The sequence below is a fragment of the Neovison vison genome, chromosome 2, assembly GCF_020171115.1.
Source record: "Neovison vison isolate M4711 chromosome 2, ASM_NN_V1, whole genome shotgun sequence".
Classification (NCBI taxonomy): Eukaryota; Metazoa; Chordata; class Mammalia; order Carnivora; family Mustelidae; genus Neogale; species Neogale vison.
The window spans coordinates 70,326,929-70,342,328 of NC_058092.1; the positions used below are offsets into that span (position 1 = coordinate 70,326,929).

Below are 15,400 nucleotides of genomic sequence, written 5' to 3' on the forward strand. Positions count from 1 at the left end.
TAATAGATACTGCTATTAGATGATTTTGGCTGCAAAAGAAAATCTTCAGTTTCTCTTTTGACATAATTCACTTCTGTTCTAGATATGAAAAATCTCACAAGAACAGTTAAAGCTATCATATGTTATTCAGCACATAAAGATCTTATCCTTTAATTACTGATCATGAAAAAAAAAATATTCACACTCAAAATATCAGCTCAGGGACAAACAGTCTTACACTTTGGGAAAGTTCTATAATCTCTTATAAAGCCCAGAACTATAGCACAGTGAAAGTAGAGAGTATTGGCAAATATGGGCTCAGTACCTATACAATTGTGGGTTATTAATTCTGAAAAAGAGAAATATAAGTAATAGTCTGGAATGATGGGAAGAGCACACAAGTAGACATCAAGAAACCTGAGCTCATGTTTTTATTTTATAACTTTCAAACTACCTCTCCATGAAGGCCTTACTTTTCTCACTGATAAAATGAAGCAACGGAGTATTCTTTCAGTAAGATAACTCACAGTTTTAAATTATTTTAAGGAGTTTGAAAACACAGTGAAAATACCTAATCTCTTTTGCTCTCAGCTCTCTCGTCTGTAAAAGAGAAGCGTAAAATACCAGCAGTGGGTATAAGCCTGTCTGCCCTGGACCCCCTTTCTTAGAGAACCACACCTGCTTCCTTCCAACTTCTGCCCCACACCTGTCATCACCTGTCCCACAGTAAATTCATCAGTTCAGGTGCTTGTTTGTTTGCTTGCTTTGTTTATTTGTTTTAGTTCAGATGGTTTGAGAGAAGTTGATGGGATTCTCTCAAAGTAGACACATGGGTTGAGCAATCAGGGATGGCACCAGCAACTGGTACAAGAACAGACATTTGTAGCAGGCTAAACCAATTAATGCCATCCTAGGACTTTTGCTGAATCTAACCATCAAGAAAATTCCCTTTTTCTGAGACTCTGAGCAAGGGGAACATTTTGATTTCAGTTGCCATGGCCATCTTGCCCCTGTTTGGAGTGATCCCTTTTGAGAAGGAAGAGATCCTTGAGAGGAAAAGAGTTGGCAGGAAGGGGCATTGGTGACACTTCATCTCCAATCCCTGAATTCAAATGCTTGAAGCCAATTTCTTTTTTTAGTATGTTTCGTGAGCCGATATATTTTTTTCTTTTCTTTAAGACAGCAATTTTCCTTGGATATTTATCACTGTATATATGCAAAACATCTACTGACATAACACTTTGGAAACTTATTAGAAATTTTTAATGAGAGAAAGCATGCAAAGGAGCTTTTTAAAAATACAAATAACTATGCAAATATGTTACTGCTACTATTATTTTTTACTCGTTTTTCTACAACAACAAAATATAGAACAATTCTTTTAATTAAGAATAAAATACTATGTTGGCATTATTACTCAAATAAACACTATCTTAAATACAGCACCTAATTCCTTGCACCCTTATCCTTGCAGCTTTAGGAGAGCTTGCTTGATTTACCTCATGGTCAAGAAGCCTGCCTAATAGCTATGGGTTTGTTTCTATATTATCTGATGGCTGAATAGGAAACAGGAATATACTTCCTTCGCTTTGCAATACAGTTTTCACTCTCTTTTGCTAGAGTTCTTGTAACACTTTGTGCTTTTAAAAGGAAGCTGCTAAATGCCGAGAATTAGTATTCCGGTGATTTAACCATAAGGAAAATAGAGACTTTGTGCAGTATGCTAAGTCTACAAGATTTTAAATAGGGTCTGAAATCATTAATCCACAAATTCTGGACTAACCCACTTTAATAAAGAGGAGTTCCAGAACCTAGTTTGCAAAATGATTATATGGTTAATGCAGGATTAAATTTTCTTTCAATTATAGACCGAGTCTTGAAAATGCTCTAAAGAGAATGAAGAAAAAAAAGGTCCTGCAAGAGGTACATTTGGTCTAAAGTGCTTTTAAATATGCTTCTTAATTGCTGGGGGCTGTTTTGCTCTTCATCTAATCATTGTCTGAATTACTGAAGCTCAACTTATCTGATAAAATAGGTGAGTGTAGTGGTAATGAAGTCAGATAATGTCTTATCTGAGTGTCAGGCGAGGCATCAAATGGGCAGTGTGTTAACCATTAGTAAGGAGTTTACAGACTGAAATATTTTCATCCAAGTTACATGTCTCAAGCCAATTCATTGGAATAAGAAAAGGTTTAGAAATGGGAAAGCATTTGAGAAGCTGTGCCTTTAACTATTTAATAAAATTGCTTGTTATTTAAATAAAGGTAATTAAAAGTGTAATGCTCTGGAACTATTAGGCACCTACTCAAAACGAGTGGATTTTTGTTTTGTGAAAGAGCCAATACCTTGAAGAAAGCACAGGCTTCACAATGAGAATCCCATAGATACTTTTAAAGAGGTGGAGATTAACTCATTTAAATAAACAGTCATTTTATGGCTTTTTCACCGGGGAAGCCAGTATTTCCTTGGGGTTCTTGAATTAGGGAGTTCCACACCAAGGTTCTGTGAATTAGCTATGTGGGCATTCATATTATCAAGACCTTCACCACTGCAGGAGTTCTCACATGGGCAGAAATCAAAGAAATGTAGTAATCTTCTGATTAGAGTAATCTTCTGCCTGGAGTGCTTTTGATTTTGCATTACACCTGTGTTTAAAAAAATTCTGAAGCCATTATTTGTTTGGTTCTAATTAGTAACACATATTGGAAGGGCAGGCCCATATACACTGTTTTTCAGATGCTCATTCCCATAGAGGAATTTTTATATGTGTTGGTTTGATATAATAAAATGTGAAAATTTATAGGACTGCTCAGTACAAGTTTAAGAGCAGGTTTATGTAAAATAAAAAGATATTTTAAATGAAATAGACAAATGTACTGGCTTTTCCATGTTTTTTACACTAACTCAAGCAAAACTAGATTCCCATATGAAAAACATCCAATTTCATTTCATCCCTCCCCATCCTGCCCAACATATGGTAAGTATTTCCTCGGTTTCTAAATCTGTTGCATTTCCAAATACACTTGGGAAAGAAGTGTAAGTTACCATACTTCCATCTAATTTTTCTCAGGGAAATTTGTACAACGTAAGTCTTACAGAATGGATGAGTTTCATCAAAAAGAAAAGCCTTTATCCCTGCAATACGTAAAACCCTGTGAAATTACTGGCCATCAGAAAGAAACCATGGTATTATTTGCTGGCATTCCGTCAACAACAACAATTCCCGTCCTGATGTAGGTTTCTGCAGTTTCTGGTGCACATTTTTAGTAGCAATGGGCCAGGAGAATGGAATTGACTACCTTGGATGTCTGGGCTACCAGGCTGCTTAGAGGAGTCTGTGGAGTCCTACATTCTACTTTATTATGTCTGTTTTAGTTTTTCTATAGAAAACCAAACGAAGCAAAGCAACTTTCTACGATGCATTCTAAAAATGATCACTAAGTAACATATCTGTAGAAATTTCTTCTTCCTGCGTCAATTCAGCAATCTTGCCTACTGGTTGTTTTCTGAATACATCAATTTTATTTTGTGCTAGAAACCAATGCCTTGATGTTATATACCACTTTTAACTACAGGGTTGAGCTACTCTGGGCCTGACAGGCCAAGAAGCATTAGTAGGTGATTGGTTCTTTCCGTCTTGGAACTCAGCCTAATACCTAGAGTATTTGAATAGGGAAATCGACATTGACTTCCTAATCCCTTGTGTGACACTTGTTCTGTGAACAGATAAGGGGGAAGTAAGTCAAGTACAGCATTTGTCAGGAAGTCTCCACTGTCTCTTTGTCCCCAAAGGCAGGAACTGTCAGCATTTGTGACTTCAAGCTAGCCCATGTTCTGATATTATTGTGCACATTCCCAGAGGGGATTCTTTGGGAGGACTTTTGCATTCATGTGAAAGGAAATATTTCAGCTGCTTTTCACAAGCACTGATTGCCCAGGACAAAGTGACTGACTGCTACACGTGCTAAAGTTGAAGGACCTAAACATACTATAATATGTTTTGTCATAAACAATCACAGATTAAGGCTCTCTTCACAGGTGATTGAACAAAATAAGTAACAGAATGAGGACTTGTATTCTGAAGCTTGTTGCTCACGTAAACTCATATTCTGCATTTTAGAATTTGTTGATGGTATAACTTTCGCTTTGGGAATAAGTCCCATTAATCAGGTCATTCCTCTAGGTGTATTCTGAAGTAGCTACTTTTGGTGATTAAACTTCACATATTATATTAGGTAACAGAGCATGCTGTTAACAGCACGCTATCACTAAAGGCAAGAGAAAAGCATTCATTTTAGATAAGGCAGGTTAATGTGTGTCAACTCTAACATACACCCTGAAATGAAGGTAAGAGTAAGGTACAGAACACCATCAACAATAGCAAACATTTACTGAGTACTTGCTGTGTGCTGAGCACTATATCAGGTAAGAAGAAGAAATATGTATCATGCCATATTATATTTCATAAGCAATGTAAAACAGCAAGCAATTCAAAGCAGTAAATCAATAATCTATATGCCTTGACATGTATAAAGACACATGAATCCTATTTAAGAGTCAAAACAGCTGAGGTCCTGGGACGCCTGGGTGGCTCAGTTGGTTAAGCAGCTGCCTTCGGCTCAGGTCATGATCCCAGCGTTCTGGGATCAAGTTCTGCATCGGGCTCCTTGTTTGGCGGGGAGCCTGCTTCTCCTCCTGCCTCTGCCCGCCATTCTGTCTGCCTGTGCTTGCTCTCTCGCCCTCTCTCTCTCTGACAAATAAATAAAATCTTTAAAAAAAAAACAAAGCAAAAAAAAACAGCTGAGGTCCTTGCCCATTATGAGGCTTAATCGAGGATACAAAGTCTGTAGTAAGTTTAAGCAAGGCTATTTACTCTATCTTGAGACCGAGCAAAGGCTAGGAGAATAACCCAGGAGCTTTGAGATTTTCCATCCAGCAGATACCTTAGAGCCTGACCATAAGAACTTCTAGTTTTATACTTCGGGGATGAGTATTAGCTGCATTTAAGATCCCCAAGGAACCCTTTAGCTGATAACTGCAAATATGAGTTTCAAGCTATAATAGAATGTCAGTATTTAAGCAACAGACGTCTTGAGATTTTTTTCCATCTCCTTTTGCTTGACAGTGTTAAAGAAGCACAAACGTGAGTCTAGTAATTCCATTTCAGCTATAAAAGATTCAGGAAGGTAGAATGTTGGTGGCTTTATTGTCCAGTGATTTTAAAAAAATATGTTTTTTTTTTTTTCTGTGAAAGAGGAAGTCTGTCATGAATTAAATGCAACTCTGCATTTAGTTAGTATTCCATTCTGTTTTCCCAATAAATAACTGGTTCCAAAACCATTTAAAGAGAAAAGACCTTCTCTTTTAGGAAACAGTTCCAGACTACTTTTATGAGATTTCTCTAGCAGACCAACTTGAAGCTGTGAGAAAAATAACCTAAACCATGTCAGTGTACTGAAGGGAGATCGGTAGAGAAGCACAACAGCCTCGTTCTGCCTTCATACCATTTGTGGTGGGTGTGGAATAGAAGAAAATTGTGGTTTCAACAGAATTCAAACATTATTGTATCAGATCTGAAAACATTTATTCATTAAGACTAAAATAAAGGAAAATGTTTTGAAAAATAACAGCCAGTAATTTAAGTCCGACTGGCCTAGATCGAAACTTGAGTTCTGGCCATTTTCAAGTATGTTATCATGAGTATTTACCATGACAACATCTGCATAGCATTACCTACTCACTTCTGAGTATTTAATGTAGGTACTCTTAAGAAACATGTTCCTTGTGGTCTGTTACATATACTTTTAAGACCACATTAAACAAATAAAAAGTGGGAAGGATGTTTCCAAGAACTTAAACACGGATAATTCTCATATGGATTTTTGAAAATGTGCAGTATTTGCTTTAATATCCAGAGCCCGTATTACAAGATATCTGTAGAAAACAAAAAGTGAATGAAAAAGTCACTAACTTTAGTGGTTTCAACAAAGTGTTATATTTTGGGAAACAATGAAACTTCTGTGAATATCGATGGTAAGGAGAATGGGAAAAATGTGTATCTATTTATCATTTGATGGAGTTCTGGCATTTTCTTATAAAGCAACTATAAAAAAAAGCTGTAACATTAATGTACAAGTGAAAAAAGAAAGCATCGCTTCATCTCTCATATAGTTTTTTTAAATGTTAAAGCAAAAACAAACAAAAACCTGAAGAACCAATACTAAAATTGGCACAATAGTGTTTGATTTTAGAGTAACGCGATGGAAGGCAAATAATCAGAAAAGCAAAGCTTCCAGGATTTCTTGCCCTCCAAGTAAAACAGATAGGACAGTAAACAGATGTAGTTATCAGACTGAAAGAACATTTGAATATAGGCGCTGAAAAGACAGAAATGATGGTGTCTTCTTTTACTTTGAAGCTTCCTTATTGGAATGCAGTCCTTGGGGGGTCTACTTCATTTATAGAATTGCAATTCAAACCATTCTTTTCCATTGGTAATATATGTCACAGGAAGATTTTCCCATAGTGAAACCATTTTGTTAATAAACATTATTTTTAATGTTGTAGGTCCCTTACAAGCAACTAACTGAAACCATGCTTTTGCCAAGGGTTTAGACAAACCCTGGCCTTTGAATTGTACAAGCTTGACATGTCATTGCAGAGACACGTCACATTTCATTATGTTGTCGCTTTGCATCCCTTGTCCTTTCATTGACACACTGCAGACTCTTGTTCTTACTATTTTTTTTTTTTGTGCTTCTTTCTACGGTCCCCATTAAAATCTTCAAAACCCAACAACTTCTGCAAAAATTGATAGCTCCCCTCCCCCCCCGCCGCCCCAGTGTACAATCCCTTCCTTATTTGAATGACTAAAAACGGGCTTTGGTTCTTAGTTTATGAAAAAAATTTACTTGGGATGCTCTCAACCCAACCCTGTTTTCGGATCTAGAATAGGGATCTGAAATCTACAGAAATAAGCTACATGATCATGTTAAAGTAAAAGTAATAAAAGCTGATTTTGAAGTAGGATGTAAAGACTAGGTTGAAAAAGAAAACATACTTTCATTATGAAAAACAGTGTTTTCATGATTACAGAAGTTACTCATTTTCATAGTAGGAATTGTTGGCAGAGAAAGGGAGCAAGCAAAGTGGAGAAAAATCATGGGTATTCCCATCACTCAAAAATAGGTTCTTATCAACTGGTTCATTTCTATCCATAACCAGACAATGTTGATAGGAGTGCATGTACATAAATGTTTTACATGCATTGAAAAACTGTTTTTAAAACATGGAATTATAAACATTTCTCTATTCATTATGCTAGATATTCTTATGCAATATTGTTTTTATGCTATTGAGTGATTATGACATAATTTATTTTCTTAAGATAAATTCCTTAAAAAAGAATAGAATATACCTAGATAGCAACTGCGGAATTCTGCCTCACTCCATCCAGATTTTGATGCTTCTTTCCTTGATCTCCATGTATAGTCTTAACAGCTGTGTTTAATAAAAGTATTTACCTTCCCTGTTCTTTACTAATATTAGGTATAGCCACTTATTGTAATTTTTGTCACCCTCATAGGTGAAAAAGAATTAAACACCATCTTATTTATTTATTGTTTGATAGCTAGTAAGGTGAAATCTTTTATTATATGTTTTTTGTCATTTGTAATTGCTTTTGCCTTAAAAAATTAAACAATTTTAAGAAGTGACTTTTTTCCCCCAATGGGCTATTTTATTGCAAAAAAGTCAAACTGAATTATTTCTGTAACCAGATTACTTCTAATTAAACCATTTCACACCTAAAACCCACTTGGGACCGTATGAAGTCTCTACTTCAACTAATAACCCATTCCTCTGTCACCCAAACATTCTTAACCATTTGAACAATGAAAATCATGCATTATTCCTTTAGGACAAACTATCTATAGCCTCGGGACAAAAACAAAACCAGAATTATTCAGTGTGCTTCAATCATAAATTCTGTCTCTTTTTCCCCCCAATTTCCATGGTCTGTCAGTATTGTCCATAGCTTTCTGTCTCTCATTCTTTTTGAGCTTCCTTTGTTTATCTCCACTTTCATTTCAGATCTCTAGAGTCCCGTGAGGTAACTTCAAAGACTTGCTTTCTTGCGTATGAGAGACTTTGGAATTGTTTTCTCTTAAGTTTTATTTTTCACTCCCAGTGAGAAAAACAAAGATGGCTAAGAATGAAAGATTGCATTTAGTTCTGATACAGAGAAATACCCCCACTTAATGAGTAGATTGAGTATCAAAAAATATTTTTTCCGGAAATAACAAAATGTTTGCTGTAGTCTTTATCGTATGCTAGGCACATTTATGTGTTATTTCATTTAATCTCAAAGTGATATGAGATTGATATTATTTCTTTCATTTTAGAGGTGAGAGAATTGAGGCCTGGAGACTTAGGGAAATGGAAAAAAGAATATATAACTAAAAGTTTTTCTACCTAGGAATATAATAAAATAATATCTATAAAATTGTGTGTGTGTGTCACATAATTAAAAACAAAATATATTTGTAAAGAAGCATTCACTTGAAATCTTTGCCAGGAAGACAAAACAAAACACTTTTCCTCATCTTTGAATATCCCTTCTTCTGTTTTGCCTTTTATGGTCCCAAATCTTTATTCACTTTATTAAAGGTGTTTTACAGAAAGGTCAAAAATTATCCTCCCTTCAAGGCTGTTCCTAACCCACTTACCCACTCTCCCATGATCAGAGTCCACGGGTAAAACTTCTTATACATTCAATGCGTATTGCAAAATGGACACTGCTTGCTTTGGGAAATCATTTTAACAAATTATTCAAATAAAAATTTCTTTTACTAATCCTTAACAAAAGAAGTAATATAATGTAAATGTACAGACTATTTTAAAGTTAACAGACTACTTCCATGTATTTAGTGTCATTTAATTCCAACAATTCAGGCAGGAAGACATGATTTCCTTCAGTTGAGGAAACTAAAACAGAGAAATGAGGTGACTTGGCAAAGACCTCATGCAGCTAGAAATTTGCAAGTCTCAGCCTGGAAATTAGGTCTTTCAGACTGAAATTCCAGCTGGTCCCTTCATTTGTGCTTTGTCTCACTAACACTATTTATCCATGTATTGATGTGTTCAGAGAATATTTATTGAGCACATGTTATATGTCAAGATCATAAGGAAAATTTGAGATTCAGAGACATGAAAATTCAGTCACTGTTCTAACTTAGAATGTAGCTCATGATTTATGTGTTTAGATCAATAGATTACAACACAATGTGTGTTCTAGAAGTGTCCCGGATATGAAAGAATAGAGGAAGGATGAAACTTGTTTATCTGAGACAAGAAAAACATCCTTAAGACTGAATCAGATTTTAAAGGATTTAAAGGGCTTATTTTGTAGTTAAGGATAAGGAAGAATATTCCTAGTAGAACCAAAAGCGTATGCAAAGAATCATCAAAAAAATTGATGAGGTATCTGAAACTGAATGAGGGTAGAACATTGGCTTCATAGAAAGGAGTAAGTGGAATGATATTAAGATGCATTTACAGGAATGCTATAACATGAGTTGTAAGAGTTTACATAGAACTAGACTATGTGGTCTCAAAGGCCAGCATGAATAGATGAGTAGGCTAAATTATATACACATCTTCCCTGGTTTACAGATTATGTTCTGATAAATTGTGGTAAACCTGATAAATCCTAAATTGAAAATACTGTAAGCCGAAAATGGATTTAATATGCCTAACCTACTGAACACCATAGCTTTAGACTACCCTACCTTAAATGTATAGAATATTTTCACTGGGGGCACCTGGGTGGCTCAGTCATCAAGCATCTGCCTTCAGATCTGGTCATGATCTCAGGGTCCTAAGATTGAGCCTTGCATTGGGCTCTCGGCTCGGTGCAAACCTCCTTCTCCCTCTCTCTCTTCTGCTGTGCTTTCTGTCACTCTTTTTCAAATAAATAAATACAGTCTTAAAAAAAAAAAAAGAAGAGGGTGCCTGGGTGACTCAGTGGGTTAAGCCACTGCCTTCGGCTCAGGTCATGATCTCAGGGTCCTGGGATCGAGTCCCGCATCGGGCTGTCTGCTCAGCAGGGAGCCTGCTTCCTTCTATCTCTCTCTCTGCCTGCCTCTCCGACTACTTGTGATCTCTCTCTGTCAAATAAATAAATAAAATCTTAAAAAAAAAAAAGAATACTTTCATAGCCTATAGTTGGGCAACATCATCTAACACATATTTTAAAATAAAGTGTAGAATCTCGCATGTAATTTATTGAATACTGTACTGAAAGTGAAAAACAGAATGATTGTGTAGGTAGAGAATGGTTGTTAAGTGTTTATGTTTTACCCTTTTGATCACATGGTTGGCCAGGAGCTTGGGCTCCCTACCACTGTCTATCATCGCACGGGCATGAGGGTATCATACCTCATATCACTAGCCTGGGAAAAGATCAGAATTCAAAATCTGAAATGCAATTTCTACTGAATGCATAATCACTTTTGCACCATTGTGTAGTTGAAAAATCGTAAATTGAACCTTTGTAAGTCAGGGACCATTTGTAATTTTGTGTTTAGGGGGATGTTGGGGGCAAGGGAAGAGTCTAAGAGTTCTTGAATGCCCACATCTATTATTTTTGAATAAAGAAGCTAATTTACTTTTCATGTCAAGCTTTGTGATTGACACTATTTTTCCCATTTGCAGTTGAGGGAATTGAGGCTTGGGTTACAAAACGGGTCCAAGGTTACTGTGCTTACAAATCACATAACTGAGATTAAAGTGGAGATATATTGAAACCATAGCTCCTGCTCTTTGTACTACATTGTTAAAGTTCTTGCCCTTGCATGTGGGATCAAGTTCAAAAACATAGTGCTAAAACTGATGTCAAGGAGCTTATACCTATGCTTTCTGCTAGGAGTTTTATGGCTTTAGGTCTTACATTTAAGTCTTTAATTCATTTGGAGTTACTTTTTATATATGGTGTAAGATAGTGGTCCAATTTCATTCTTTTGTATGTAGCTGTCTAGTTTTCCCTACACTGTTTATCGAAGAGGTTTCTTTTTCCCAATGCACATTCTTGCCTGCTTCCTCATAGATTAAATGACCATATATGCACGGGTTATCTCTGGGCTCTCTATTCTTTTCCATTGAGTCACATATCTGTTTTTGTGCCAGTACCATACTGTTTTGATTCCTACAGCTTTGTAGTATAGTTTAAAATCAGACCTCCATTTTTGTTCTTCTCAAGACTGCTTTGGCTATTCAGGGTCTTTTATGGTTCCCTACACATTTCAGGATTTTTTTGTTCTAGTTATTTGAAAAATACCATTGTTATATTGATAAGGATTTTATTCAATCTGTAAATTGCCTTGGGTAGTACGGACTTCTTAATAATATTAATTCTTTCTGTCCATGAGCATGCTATATCTTTACATTTATTTGTGTTTTCTTCAATTTCTTTTATCAGTACTTTGTAGTTCTCAGAGTACAGGTCTTTCACTTCCTTGACAAATTTATTTCTAAGCTTTTTTAAAAAAAAAAAATATATATATATATATATATATATAATTTTTTAAAGATTTTTGTTTTCTTTCTCCTGATAGGAAGGATACATATTAGAAATTTTCCAAAATTTAGCAATAATCCTTGGTTCTTCACAATGAGAACAGGCCTCCAGACAGTCCTCCAGTTACACAACAGCCTTGTGAGAATGTACATTACTCTTTCTCAGAAAAGCATAGGGTCAGTATTTTTTAAGAAGCCTTAATTCCAACTTCACAGCTGAGAAACTCCTGTTACAGGACAGATAGAACCAAGCATATCAGGCTGCATCTATCTATTTACTGCTCTGTGGCTCACAGGCCTCCCAACCTGTAGGAAGTTGGCAGATAAAACCTAGATATGCGACCTGATTCCTGGGGGGGAACAAACAGAACAAGCCCAAACCCCAGTAAAAAACAAAGCAAAACTAAACAACCCACGTAGAAGGTAGTTAGTGATAAGCATAAAATAGAGACAGGAATAGAAGTTATCTCTGGGGCCAATGCAGTATTTTGTTCTTTTTGATGCAATTCTGAATAGGAGTTTTCTTACTGTCTCTTTCTGAGGATTCATTATTACTAAAAACCAATGCATATTAATTTTGCATATTGCAACTTTACTGAATTCCTTTATTAGTTCTAACAGGGTTTTTGTGTGGAGTTTTTAGGGGTTTTTTTATTTATGGTATTATGTCATCTGCAAATAATAATAGTTTTACTTTTTCCTTTCTAATTTGGATGCCTTTTATTTCTTTTTCTTTCCTGACTGCTGTGGCTAGGACTTCCAATGTCATGTTGAATATAAGTTGTGAGAGTGAGCATCCTTGTCTTGTTCCTGATCTTAGAGGAAAAGCTTTCAGCTTTTCATCGCTGAGTGTAATGTTAACTGTGAGTTCATTGTATATGACCTTTATTATGTTGAGGTACATTTCCTCTGTATCTGTACCAACTTTGTTGACAGTTTTGGTCATAAATAGGTGTTAAATTTTTCCAGATGCCTTTTTTTTTTTTTAATATCTGTTGAAATGACCATGTGATTTTTATATTTCATTCTGTTAATATAATGAATCACAATTGACTTGCAAATGTTGAACTATCCTTATGTCCCTGGAATAAATTTCACTTCATCATGGTGTATGAACCTTTTAATTTTTTTTTAAATTTGGTTTGCTAATATATTGTTGAATTTTGTACCTGTGTTCATCAGGGATAATGGCCTGTAATTTGCTTTTTTTGTGGTGTCTTTGGTTTTGGTATCAGGGTAATGATGGCTTTGTAAAATGAATTTGGAAGTAGTCCCTACTCATCAATTTTTTGGGAATAATTTGAGAATAGGTATTAACGTTGAATGTTTGATAGAATTCACCAGTGAAGCTATCTGGTCCTGGACTTCTGTTTGTTGAAAGTTGTGGGTTTGTTCTGTTTTCTGTTTTTGTTTTTCCTTTTACTGATTCAATCTCATTACTGACTAAAGGTCTATTCAGATTTTCTATTTCTTCATTATTCAGTCTCAGAAGATTGTGTGTTTATAGGAATTATCTGTTTCTTCCAGGTTGTCCCATTTGTTGGTATATTATTATACAATTTAGTCTTGTAATTCTTTGTATTTCTGTGGTATCAATTGTAACTTCTCTTTCATTTCTGATCTGATTTATTTGGGCTCTTTTTCTTTTGATGTGTCTGGCCAATTTTGTTTCTCTTTTCAAAGAATTTGCTTTTAGTTCCGTTGATTTTTTCTAATGTTTTTTAGTCTATTTCATATATTTCTGTTCTGATCTTTATTATCCTTTTCCTTCTACTAACTTTAGACTTTTTTTTTCTTTCTTTTCTTTATTTCTAGTTCTTTTAGGTGTAAAGTTAGATTGTTTATTTGGGATTTTTCTTGGTTCTTAAGATAAGCCTGTGTCACTAGGAACTTCCTTCTTAGAACTGCTGTTGCTACATCACATAGATTTTAAAATATTGTGTTTCTACTTTCATTTGTCTCAAGGTGTTTTTTTATTTCCTTTTAAATCTCTTTGTTGACCCATTAGTTGTTTAGTAGCGTATTGTTTAATCTTCACATATTTGTGGGTTTTTCCCCCAATTTTCTTTTTGTAATTGATTCCTAGTTTCATACCACTGTGGTCAGAAATGATGCTTGATAATTTCAGTCTTAAAGAGGTGGTTTTTTTGTTTGTTTTGTGTGTGGCCTAACCTGTGATCTATCCTGGAGAATGTTCTGTATCCACCTGAGAAAATGTGTGTTATGTTATTTTGAAATGGAATATTCTCTATGTATCTATTAAGTCTATGTATTCTAGTATGTTAAGACTAATGTCTCCTGGGGCACCTGGGTGGCTCAGTCGGTTAAGTATCTCCGTTCAGCTCAGGTCATGATCCTGGGGTTCTCGGATGGAGCCTTGCATCGGCTCCCTGCTCAGCAGGGAGTCTGCTTCTCCTTCTCCCTCTTCCTCTATGTGCCTGTGCTCTCTCTCCCTCTCTCTCTCCCTCTCTTAAATAAATAAATAAATCTTAAAAAAAAAAAGATGTCTCCTTATTGATCTTTTTGTCTTGAAGATCTATCTATTGATGTAAGTGGAGTATTAAAGTCCCCTACTATTACTGTGTTGATGCCTGTTTCTCCCTCTGTACTCTTTGTATTTGTTTTATATATTTAGATGCTCCTGTATTGGGTGAATAAATATTTACAATTATTATATCCTCTTGTTATACTGACCTCTATTTCATTATGTAATGTCTGTCTTCATCTTTTGTTATAGTCTTTGTTTTAACATCTATTTTGTGTTTTATATTACCACCCCAACTTTTTCCCCTTGTATTTACTTGTTTATTACACGGAGTGTCCTTTCCCATCTCTTTACTTTTGGTCTGTGTGTGTCTTTAGTGCTGAAGTGAGTCTCCTTTAAGCAGCATAAGGATGGGTCTTGTTGTTGTTGTTGGTGTTGTTGTTGTTGTTTAATCAGTTCAGCCACTCTGTGTCTTTTGATTGGAGCATTTAGTCCAATTTACATTTAGAGTAGTTATTAGTAGGCATGTACCTATTGACACTTTGTTGATTGTTTTCTGGTCATCTTGGTATTCTTCTCTGTTCCTTTTTTTCTTCTCTTCCTCTTCCCTATGGTTTAATGACTTTCTTTAGTGTTGTGTTTGAAATCCTTCTTCATTATTTTTGTGTTCTATTATATGCTTCTGGTTTCTGGTTACCATGAGGTTTGTATGTAATAACTTCTATATGTATAGGTATCCTTTTTAGGTTGATGGTCACTTAAGTTCAGCCGTATTCTAGAAGCACTACATTCTTACTCCTCCCTGTGTTTTATGTTTTGACATCATATTTTCCATTTTTGTGTGTGTGTATTCTTTAGCTAATTATTAGAGTTATAGTTCGTTTTACTACTTTTGCCTTTTAATCTTCCTACTAGCTTGTTAAGAGGCTGATGCCTATTTTTACTATTTATCTGCATTTACCAGTGAGATTTATAGCTTTCATTTACATTTATGTTTGTATATAATATATAATTATATATATCAGATATTTATATATTATATGTATTTAAATTTCTAGTTATGACCTTTTCCTTTTAAATTAAAGAAATCCTTTTAATAATTCTTGTAAGTTGATTCAGTGGTAACGAACACTTTCACTTTTTGATTCTCTGAAAGTCTTTATCTTTCCATCTTAATGACAGCCTTGCCGGGTAGAGTATCTTTAGTTCAAACTTTCTGTCCCTTTAACACTTTGGCTATATTATGCCACTCCTTTCCAGTTTGCAAAGTTTACGCTGAAAGTCAGCTCATAGTCTTAGAGGAGCTCCCTTTGTATGTAACCAGTTGTTTTTCTCTTGCTGCTTTCAAGATTCGTTCTTTAC

General features: G+C 35.2%; 1 protein-coding gene across 1 annotated transcript in view; it reads right to left on the minus strand.

Annotated features, from left to right (window-relative positions):
* LOC122899136 (GTPase NRas-like) overlaps window positions 1-15,400 on the minus strand; it is a 53,811-nt gene that overhangs the window by 25,265 nt on the left and 13,146 nt on the right. The window lies entirely within an intron of this gene.